This window comes from Portunus trituberculatus, chromosome 23 (genome assembly GCF_017591435.1).
Source record: "Portunus trituberculatus isolate SZX2019 chromosome 23, ASM1759143v1, whole genome shotgun sequence".
NCBI classification, from domain to species: Eukaryota; Metazoa; Arthropoda; class Malacostraca; order Decapoda; family Portunidae; genus Portunus; species Portunus trituberculatus.
The window spans coordinates 13,008,320-13,018,319 of NC_059277.1; the positions used below are offsets into that span (position 1 = coordinate 13,008,320).

The 10,000-nt window shown below is 39.9% G+C and overlaps 1 pseudogene; it reads left to right on the plus strand.

Annotated features, from left to right (window-relative positions):
* The window catches only part of LOC123507822, a 388,467-nt pseudogene that overhangs the window by 216,146 nt on the left and 162,321 nt on the right, over window positions 1-10,000 (plus strand).

Consider the following 10,000-nt stretch of genomic DNA (forward strand, 5'->3'; position numbering starts at 1 on the left):
TCACTCTCTCCTTCACAAACTTCTAAATAATCCCTATTTCTCTACCACACCTCACTTTTCTCTCTTTAAATATCAGTAACTACTTATCTACCATACGTTACGTACCACAAGTCAGTTTTCTCTATTTAAAATCACTATCTAATCATTACTCTCTCTCTCCTTGTTTTATCACACCTAAAACACACTTCCCTATCACTCCACGTTTTCCTATCTTCTCTGACTCCCCTATCACATCTCCATCCTCCTTTACCTTCTTCACATCTCACCACTTTCCTTTCCTTCTATCTTCATCACTCTCTCCTTCATAAACTTCTAAATAATTGTCACTTTCTCTGCCACACCTCACTTTTCTCTCTTTAAAAATCACCAACTTATCTACCCCATGTTTCCTACCACACGTCTGTTTTTTTTCTCTTTAAAACCACTAACAACTAAACATTACTTCTCTTTCCCTCTTATTTTATCACACACAAACTTCCCTATCCCTCCACGCTTCCCTATCTTCTCTCTCTCCCATATCACGTCTCCATCATCCTTTACTTCCTTCACATAAGTCTCTCTAACTTCGTCTTGTTTTTCCAGCACGTAATGTCATCTCAGTTTTTCGTAGCATCCTGAGTCTCTGTGTCTTGTTCAGATCAATTGCCTCCTGTATTCTGTTTCTCCCTATCCCGGTGTCCTCATCCTGCTCTCTCTCTCTCTCTCTCTCTCTCTCTCTCTCTCTCTCTCTCTCTCTCTCTCTCTCTCTCTCGCTGTGTGTGTGTGTGTGTGTGTGTGTGTGTGTGTGTGTGTGTGTGTGTGTGTGTGTGTGTGTGTGTGTGTGTGTGTGTGTGCTGTGCACGCGTGTGTGTGTGTGTTTACTTTCACACACACACACACACACACACACACACACACACACACACACACACACACACACACACACACACACACACACACAGAGAGAGAGAGAGAGAGAGAGAGAGAGAGAGAGAGAGAGAGAGAGAGAGAGAGAGAGAGAGAGAGAGAGAGAGATGGGCCTACTGTATACAGAGATAGAGGGGAAATTGAGGGGAAAGAGGGAAGAGGTCATGAGAGTCGCAACAACAAACCATTCGGAACTGTGTCGGAACGCTTCGAATCTTTTCCTTTTGCTTTTAGTCTGAATTTTCTTTTTTTCGTTTTTATTTTAAGTTTTCGTAGTTTTCTTATCGTGTTATTGTATCATTTTCCTTCTTTTTGTCTTTTTCTTTCTCTCTCTCTCTCTCTCTCTCTCTCTCTCTCTCTCTCTCTCTCTCTCTCTCTCTCTCTCTCTCTCTCTCTCTCTCACCTGTTCCCTTTCGACCTTTTCACACAAAACACACCTGAGTCTTCTTTTCCTCCTTTTCCTCCATTTCTTCCCCTCCTCCACTTCTCCCCTCTTTCTCCTCCCCTTCCCGTAGCAACCCCTCACCTTTGTCCACACAGATGGCATCCTTTCACCCACTTCTTCACCCTTCTCCCCTCACCCCTCACCCTCTCACATCACCCCTTACCCACTCCACCTAAGCGAACGCCACCTCTCCACTTGTCCACCCGTCCATGAACCTCTCCCCGCTCTTCCTCCTCTCCCTTCCTTCTCTCCCTCTCCCAGTCACTCTCTCCCTCTGTCCCTCCCAAGCCAATTTTTCCCTCCCCCTGACAAACGCGTCTCGCCGCTGACACCTCGTGAAAAAGCGTGTGATATTCTTGCAAGTCGGGGACACAAACAGCGGTGCGGGGTATAGTGTCGTGCGCCTCCTCCTTCCTGACGTGTCGTATCATATTATCAGTAGGGGTGCCAGTCTTCATAGCTCTGGGGCCTGGCCTGTCTCGTCCCCCTCCTCCTCCTCCTCCTCCTCCTCCTCCTCCTCCTCCTTTTCCTCTTCTTCCTCAATCGTTGCCGTCTCTTCCTCCTCTTCTTCTTCTTCTTCATGTTCCTCTTGTTGTTGGTGGTTGTGGTTCTTGTTCATTGGTTATTTAGTGTTTTTTTCTTCTTTTTTCTTCTTTTTCTTGGTACTTTTGTTGTTGTTGTTGGTGGTGGTGGTGTTGTTGTTGTTGGTGGTGGTGGTGATGGTGGTGGTGGTGGTGGTGGTGGTGTGGTGTTTTCTTGTTCCTTAGTAGTGGATTTTCCTCTTCTTAGTTGTTATTTTCTTCTTTTTCTTTCTTTTTCCTTTTCTTTTCTTTCTTTTGTTTCTTCTGTTTTGTTCTTTTTTGTTCTTCTTTTCTTCTTTTTCCTTCTTTCTTTCTTTCTTTCTTTCTTTCTTTCTTTCTTTCTTTCTTCTTCTTCTTCTTCTTCTTCTTCTTCTTCTTCTTCTTCTTCTTCTTCTTCTTCTTCTTCTTCTTCTTCTTCTTCTTCTTCTTCTTCTTCTTCTTCTTCTTCTTCTTCTTCTTCTTCTTCTTTTTTACTATCACTTCTTCCTGTTTTAATTTTGCTCAATAGTTTGTCATTTATCTACTTCCTTCCTTCCTTCCTTCCTTCCATTTCCTTCCATCCTTCCTTCTTTTAACATCTACCAGTTCATTGAGTCCTTCCCATTTACTCTCCATACCTCTTTGACCTCCCTCTCTCCCTCTCTCATCCTACCTACCACCCTCACCCAACACACACTCTCTCCAGATAGGGTTCACAGCGCCACAAACACAAGCATCTCTCCAACCATTACTCTTTCACACTCACTGTTACTATCGATCCCCCGCCACACGCTGCTTTCCCGCTTCTGCTGCTGCTGTCTAGGTAACTCCCAGGTGCCCGTCTGCCTTCCTTTGATTTCTGAAACACATCCGCGCCGCACCTCCGTTACATTCAAAAGGCTCTAGTTTCAGTTCCTCGGGTTTGTAAGGGTGTTTTGTTGGGTTCTAGCGACAGATTGGTACTGTTTCTGTTGTTGCTAAGAGGAGTGTTCTTGAGAATCCGACTTTCCGTCTGTGTTGCTTATGAAAATAGTAGTTTTTGAGAGAGGAAAGCAATAGAGAATATGGAAAGAATATGGGCTTTTTTTGATAAGTTTCACGTTTTTTTTTTAATGATTTTTAGTGGTCTAATGAAAGATTGACACTATTTTAATCTTATCATTAGGAAGAAATCTGCTTAATCACTTCTGTGGCCTTGGAAAACAGTCCAGGTGAGAGAGTAGAGTGTTTCAAAATACTGGCCTTTTTATCAAGTTATACGTGTTTTTAAGAATGTTTTCATGGTTGAAGTAACAGATTAACACTATTCCTACATTATTAAAAGGAAGATACCCTTAAAACTCTGCTAATAATTTCTGTAGCCTTCGGAAATAGTCGAGGTGAGAGAGAGAGAGAGAGAGAGAGAGAGAGAGAGAGAGAGAGAGAGAGAGAGAGAGAGAGAGAGAGAGAGAGAGAGAGAGAGAGAGAGAGTAAAACGTTTCACAATACGGGGTCTTTTATGAAGTTGTACGTGTTTTTAAGAATGTTTTGATGATTGAAGTGACAGATTAACACTATTCCTACATTATCAAAAAGGGAGACACTCTTGAAAACCCGTCTAATCTTCTCTGTGGCCTTGGAAAACAGTCGAGATGAGAAAAAAAATCAAAATACGAGTCTTTTTAATAAGTTACTCATGTTTTTAGTAATGTTTTGATGATTGAAGTCACAGATTAACACTATTCTACATCATTAAAAAGAAATACACCCTTAAAACCCGGTTGATCATCTCTGTGGCCTTGGAAAACACGACGTGAGAGAGAGTAAAACGTTTCACAATATGAGCCCTTTATGAAGTGTTTTTAAAAATATTTTGATGATTGAAGTGACAAATTAATACTATTCCTACATTATCAAAAAGAAATACACTCTTAAAAACCAGCTGGTCATCTCTGTGGCTTTGGAGAACACGAGGTGAGAGAGCAAAACGGTTCCCTTCTGTCTGCCTTGTGTGTCCTTTATTCACAAGCACGAGGAGCAAACCTGCCGGATATTCCCGTATTTGTTTTGATGCTCTTGTGAATGTCTGGGGTGGAGAGGTGGTGTGAGGTGGGAGGTGGACTGTGTGTGTGTGTGTGTGTGTGTGTGTGTGTGTGTGTGTGTGTGTGTGTTGTTGTGTTGTACTTGTGTTATTTCTCTTATTTGTTGTGTTGTGTTGATTTTTTCCTACTTTTTCTGTGTTGTTGTTTTTGTTGTAGTTGTATTTCTTGTAGTACTAGTAGTTGTTGTTGTTGTTTTGTTGTCGTAGTTGTTGTTTCGTTGTTGTTGTTACAGTTGTAGTTGTAGTAATTGTTTTTGTAGTTGTAATTGTTGTTGGTGTTGTTGTCTTTTTATTTTGTTTGTGTTCTTATGTAAAGACTTTTTCTATTGCTTCTACTGAAAGAAACCTGAAAGTTCATGTATTTGTAGACAAGTTTAGGACTCCAGGTGTTTGTCTTTGCATATGTTCGTGATTGTGTGTGCGAGTGCGTGTACGTGTGGGTGTGCATGTATGTATATGTGTGTGTGTGCGTGTCTGTGTATTTTCTGTGTTCTGTTATAGTAATAAGACCAACCTTTCTCTAAATTCCCGCTTTTCAGGCAGAAGGGAAAATATCGAAATCTCAAACCATGATATACTAAACAAATATAGAAAAAGAGGAAACACACACACACAAACACACACACACACACACACACACACACACACACACACACACACACACACACACACACACACACACGAGGAATCAGGGAGTACATAAGTTAGTTCGGTACAAGTCTACTGTAGAAGGTAGAATAGAGAGTGAAGAAACCTTATAGATTAGTTCAATTGTTTGGTTTCAATTCACATATTACTCTGTCTGAACTTCGATAAGAGGATTGAGTTGCTGTTTCCCATCTTCACCACGCCGAAAATTGAGTTTCTGAAGCGGTGTTGTAGTTGTCACGTGTTTCTTTATTCTTGTGTTTGTGTTTATAAGGGTTTGTGTTGTGTTTGTGAAGTGTTGGAACTGTGACTTACTTTTCTCTCTTGTTTATTCCTGTTTGTGTTTATGTTCCTTTTTTTTTTTACATCAATTCCCGGTAAAGTTTTTTTTTCTCTCTCCTCTTAATCGAAAGTTTGTGTTGTGTTTGTGAAGTGTTGTGACTGTAACCTACCTTCTTCTCTTGTTTTATTCCTGTTTGTGTTTATTTTTTATTTTTTTACATCTATTCCCGGTAAAGTTTTTTTTTCTTTCTCTCCTCTTAATCGAAAATTTGTGTTGTGTTAGTGAAGTGTTGTGACTGTAATGCCCTTCTTATTTATTCCTATTTGTTCTTGTGTCTTTCCTTTGTCCATTTCTTTTGCCAGTAACGTGGGTAAAGTTTTCCTCAGTACTCATAATTAAAAGTTTGTATAGTGTATGTGGAGTATTGTTACTGTAATGCACTTCTCCTTTTCTGTGCCTGTTTGAGTATATATGCCTTTATTGCGTCCATTTCCAGTGTGAGTAGTGTGGTTATTTGTTCTCTCTCCTCATGATCGATGGTTTGTGAAATGTTTGTGGAGAGCTGTGACTGTAATGCACTTCTTATCTATTCCTGTTTGTGCTTATGGGACTGCCTTTTCTGTGTCCAGTGTCAGTAACGTGGGTAAAATTTTCGTCTGAGCTCATAATGAAAAGTTTGCGTTATGTATGTGAAATGTTGTGACTAGTGCACTTCTTATTCATTCTCGTTTGTGTTTGTGTCTTTTCTTTGTTCATTTCTACTGCCGGTAACGTGGGTTAATTTTTTTTCTTTCTGCTCATGGTCGTAGGTTTGTGTAGTGTTTATGGCGTGTTGTGACTGCAATACACCTGTCCTTATTTATTCCTGTTTATGTTTGCGTCTTTTCTTTGTTCATTTCTTTCTGCTCATGGTTGAAGGTTTGTGTAGTGTTTGTGGAGTGTTGTGGCTGTAATGCACTTCTTATTTATTCCTGTTTGTGTTCATATGCCTTATTTTATTACCATTTCGAGTGTCAGTAGCATAGGTGAATTTTTTGTCTCTGTGTTTATAATTCAAGGTTTCTGCAGTGTTTGTTGCTACTATTCATTATCCATTTCTTATCATCTATTCCTGTTTGTGTTCATATGCCTTATTTCATGACTATTTCCAGTGTCAGCAGCATAGATGAATTTTTTTTTTGTCTCTGTGCTCGTAATTCAAGGTTTGTCTAGTGTTTGTGGAGTGTTGTGACTGTGATGCACTTCTTATGTACTCCTGTTTGTGCTTCTGTGTATATGTGCCTTATCTCCAGCAATTTCTACTGTCAGTAACGCTGGTAAAATTTTCTCTTTCCTCATAATCGAACCGTGTACTGAAGATCAAGAATGTCTATCTACATGTGCCATTATATGTTTCAGTTTCCGTTACCAGTAATGTTGTTATTCATGTCTCTCTTTGCTGGTACTCCCCATCTATTTCTGTTTGTGAATGTGTGTGTGTGTGTGTCTATGTCTGTCTGTGTCTGTGTCTGTCTGTGTCTGTATGTGTGTGTCTGTATGTGTGTGTCTGTATGTGTGTGTCTGTATGTGTGTGTGTGTGTGTGTGTGTGTGTGTGTGTGTGTGTGTGTGTGTGTGTGTGTGTGTGTGTGTGTGTGTGTGTGTGTGTGTGTGTTGTTTTCTTTTCCTTTTCCTTACCATGAATGTTGGTTACACGTTTCTCTCTCTTCATTTACAGCTACGACTACTTATGTTTTGAGTATGTGCATGCCTTTTTCCCCCTATCTCTTTTCATTGGCAGTAATGTTGGTAATGTATTTCTCTCCCCTGTCAGTCTTCCCTGTAAACGTGCGTGTGTTTGTGTGTTTGTGTGTATCTGTAGGTACCTTTTCAACCTTCATTTCCAGCATCTGTAGTGTTTGTAATGTGCTTCTCCCTCCCCTGTTACTCTTCCGTGTACTTCTGTTTATGAATGTCTGTCTGCGTGCATTGTTTTCCTCTCCTCTCGCTGGCAGTAATGTTGCCTCGTATTCTCTGGAGTCCCCGCGGCAGTATCTCCTCCGCTGTCGTCATTTTTATGCCCCGATGCAGTGATTTCAGCGGCGGCAGGATGGGATGTGCTGGGGTGAACGTGGCGTCTCTTCATTCGTCACTCTGTTGATGATAAATAGATAGGAGAAGGAGGAGGAAGAGGAGGAGGAGGACGACGAGTAGGAGGAGCGAAAGAGAGAGAGAGAGAGAGAGAGAGAGAGAGAGAGAGAGAGAGAGAGAGAGAGAGAGAGAGAGAGAGAGAGAGAGAAAATTGTGTATGTTCGTTTTCCTTACTTTTTTCTAACTTTCCTTTACCCTTTTCACTCTTTTTCCTTCTCGTTTTCTTTTTCCTTCTATATCCTTTTCCTTATCTCTTCTTTCCCTTTCCTGTGCCTCTTTACCTTCTGTACCTTGTTTGCTTCATACCACATTGCCATTCCCTCTTTCCTCAGTACTTCCATCCTTCCTTGGACACTGAATAACCCACTCACACTGAAGATTGAACGCTAAATTTTGACCATCACACTCATAAAAAAGGGAAGGAGATTGTTTAACCTTGCAGTTCTTTCCTAATACTTCGTTTTGTCTGACTTCTTTTGCATTTTCTGGCTACTTGGAACATCTAACCTGCCATGACCTGACTTCTCTCCTCTTGACCCCACAGAGCCAGGTGAGATGACCCGCCCTGTGATCCAGAACAAGCTACACGCCGTCACTGTCCCCATGGGTGGCACTATTGTCCTTCCCTGCGTCGCTGGCGGTACACCCACACCCTCCGTCAGGTGAGTCTTGCTGGCCTTGTTACTCACCTTTGCCACGCGTGCAGGTGACGGTGTTTGGTGTTTGTCTGCGTGTGTGCGTGTTTTTTTTTGTGTTTTAGGGATGTGGGTGGTAAAAGGAGCTGCGAATGTGATGAAGATTTAAAAGAAAAAGGAACTGATAAAGTTTTAATTTGTTTTCCTTCATCTTGTATTTTTTCTCGTCGTTTTCTTTGTTTTTACTTAATTTTTGTGTGTTTTAGGGATGTGTGTGATAAAAGGAGCTGTGAATGTGATGAAGGTTTAAAAGAAAAGGGAATTGACTAAAGTTGTAATTTCTTTTTTGCTATTGTTATTTTTCTCTCGTTATCTTTGTTTTTATTTATTTTTCGTGTGTTTTGGGGATGTGGATGATAAAAGGAGTTGTGAATGTGATGAAAATTTAAAAGAAAAGAGAATGTCGTGAGAATTATGTTTTGTTATCGCTGTTGTTGTTTTACTTTCGTTATCTTCTTTGTTTTTATTTAGTTTTTGTGTGTTTGGTGGATATGTGTGATAAAAGGAGCTATGAAAGTGATGAAGGGTTAAAAGAAAAGGGAATGTCATTGAAGTTCTGATTTATTATCGTTGTTATTGTTTTTCTCGTTATCTTCTTTATTTTTATTTAGTTTCGTGTATTTGGTGGATATGTGTGATAAAAGGAGCTGTGAAAGTGATGAAGGGTTAAAAAGAAAAGGAAATGCTATAGGAGTTGTGATTCCTTTTCGCTTTTGCTTTTCTTCTCGTTGTATTATTTGTTTTTATTCATTTTTTCTGCGGTTTAGGGAATGTTGATGATAAAAAGAGCTGTGAATGTGCTAAAGGTTTAAAAGAAAAGGATTTACTATGAGTTGTTTTTCTTTTCGTTTTTGTCTTTTCTCGTTTTTTTATTTAGTTTTTCTGCGTTTTAGGGGATGTTGATAAAAGGAGTTGTGAATGTGCTAAAAGATATAGGAAATATCATAGGAGTTGTGATTTGTTCATGTTTTTGTTTTACTCTCGTTGCACTCTTTCTTCCTTTCTTTTATTTTTCTGTGCCTCTGGGGATGTGGATGATAAAGGGAGTTGTGAATGTGCCAAAAGCTTAAAAAAGAAAATGGGAGTTGTCATTTGTTTTCGTCGTTGTTGTTGTTTTTCTCTCGTTATATGTATTTTTTTGCTAATTTGTTGTTTGTGTGTGTCTGTGCGGATGTCACTATATTTCCTTATGTTTGTAGTTAATCTTAGCTCAAACAATGTGCACCGGAGTTTAAAGATACTGAAAGATCATAGAAGAAGAGAGATAAAACGTGTGGAAGTTACATTCTTATAATATTTTGATAATTTTAGAAAAGCAAAGTGTAAAAATCATTCTGAACTCATATAGAAGTCATAAGTTACAAAATCGATGCTACTGTCACGTATCTTAGTAATGGAGAAAGTCACAATGGCATTTTACGTGCTTTCAGATTATTTGGGTTATCATAAAACTATATAAGGAATTTCAAAAGTGCTAGACGATAAACCTAAAAATAGAATGGATAAAATTTGATGCTTCAGTCACGCAACATCAATCACGCATGGACGTTATTATGTTTCCCTACGATTCTTCTCTATTTTGTGCGGGACGAATGGCTGAGCGGGACGGGGGAATGTGTATGCCAAGAATCCTGAAAGCGCAAAGCCATGAGAAACAAAACGATCGATGTTGGAGTCACGCACATCAGTCACGCGTGAAGGTTACACTGTTTGTCTACGTAATTCAGGGGAGGTTTGGGACGCAGAAATGGGAGAGGAGGAAGGGAGACTCGCATTAATGTAGGAGTATTATTCTAATCCTGTATTTTTGACCACGTCCTTTTTTTTGTGGACCTTTCACGGGAATTTATGAGGTAAAGGAGGTACTTTTGGGGACTTTTTAGGGAGCTCCTATCTGAAAGCCCACCCATTAGGGAATCGTTAACGCCAGTAAGGAAGCCCTACCTACACTCCAACCGTGGCCAGGATTCCAACCCGTGCATTTGTACATTCAGACACCAAAGCGCGCGTGGTTCCTCAGTACTGTAATGCGAGTTAGCAAGTATTTTCATCCTTTCATCTCTTCTACTTGTAAACTCTTGAATTCTTTGGCTTTTGTTTTTATTTTTTCTTAGTCTATAGGCCTTCCTCGGTTCATCAATATAGGGGATTTGTATCTTCACTCTTTTAGCTTTTCTAGTAAATGATTAAACTCTGCATTTGCTTGGCATTCTTCTGTTACAGGGCTTCTGTGAATATTAGTACAGGAAATTGAT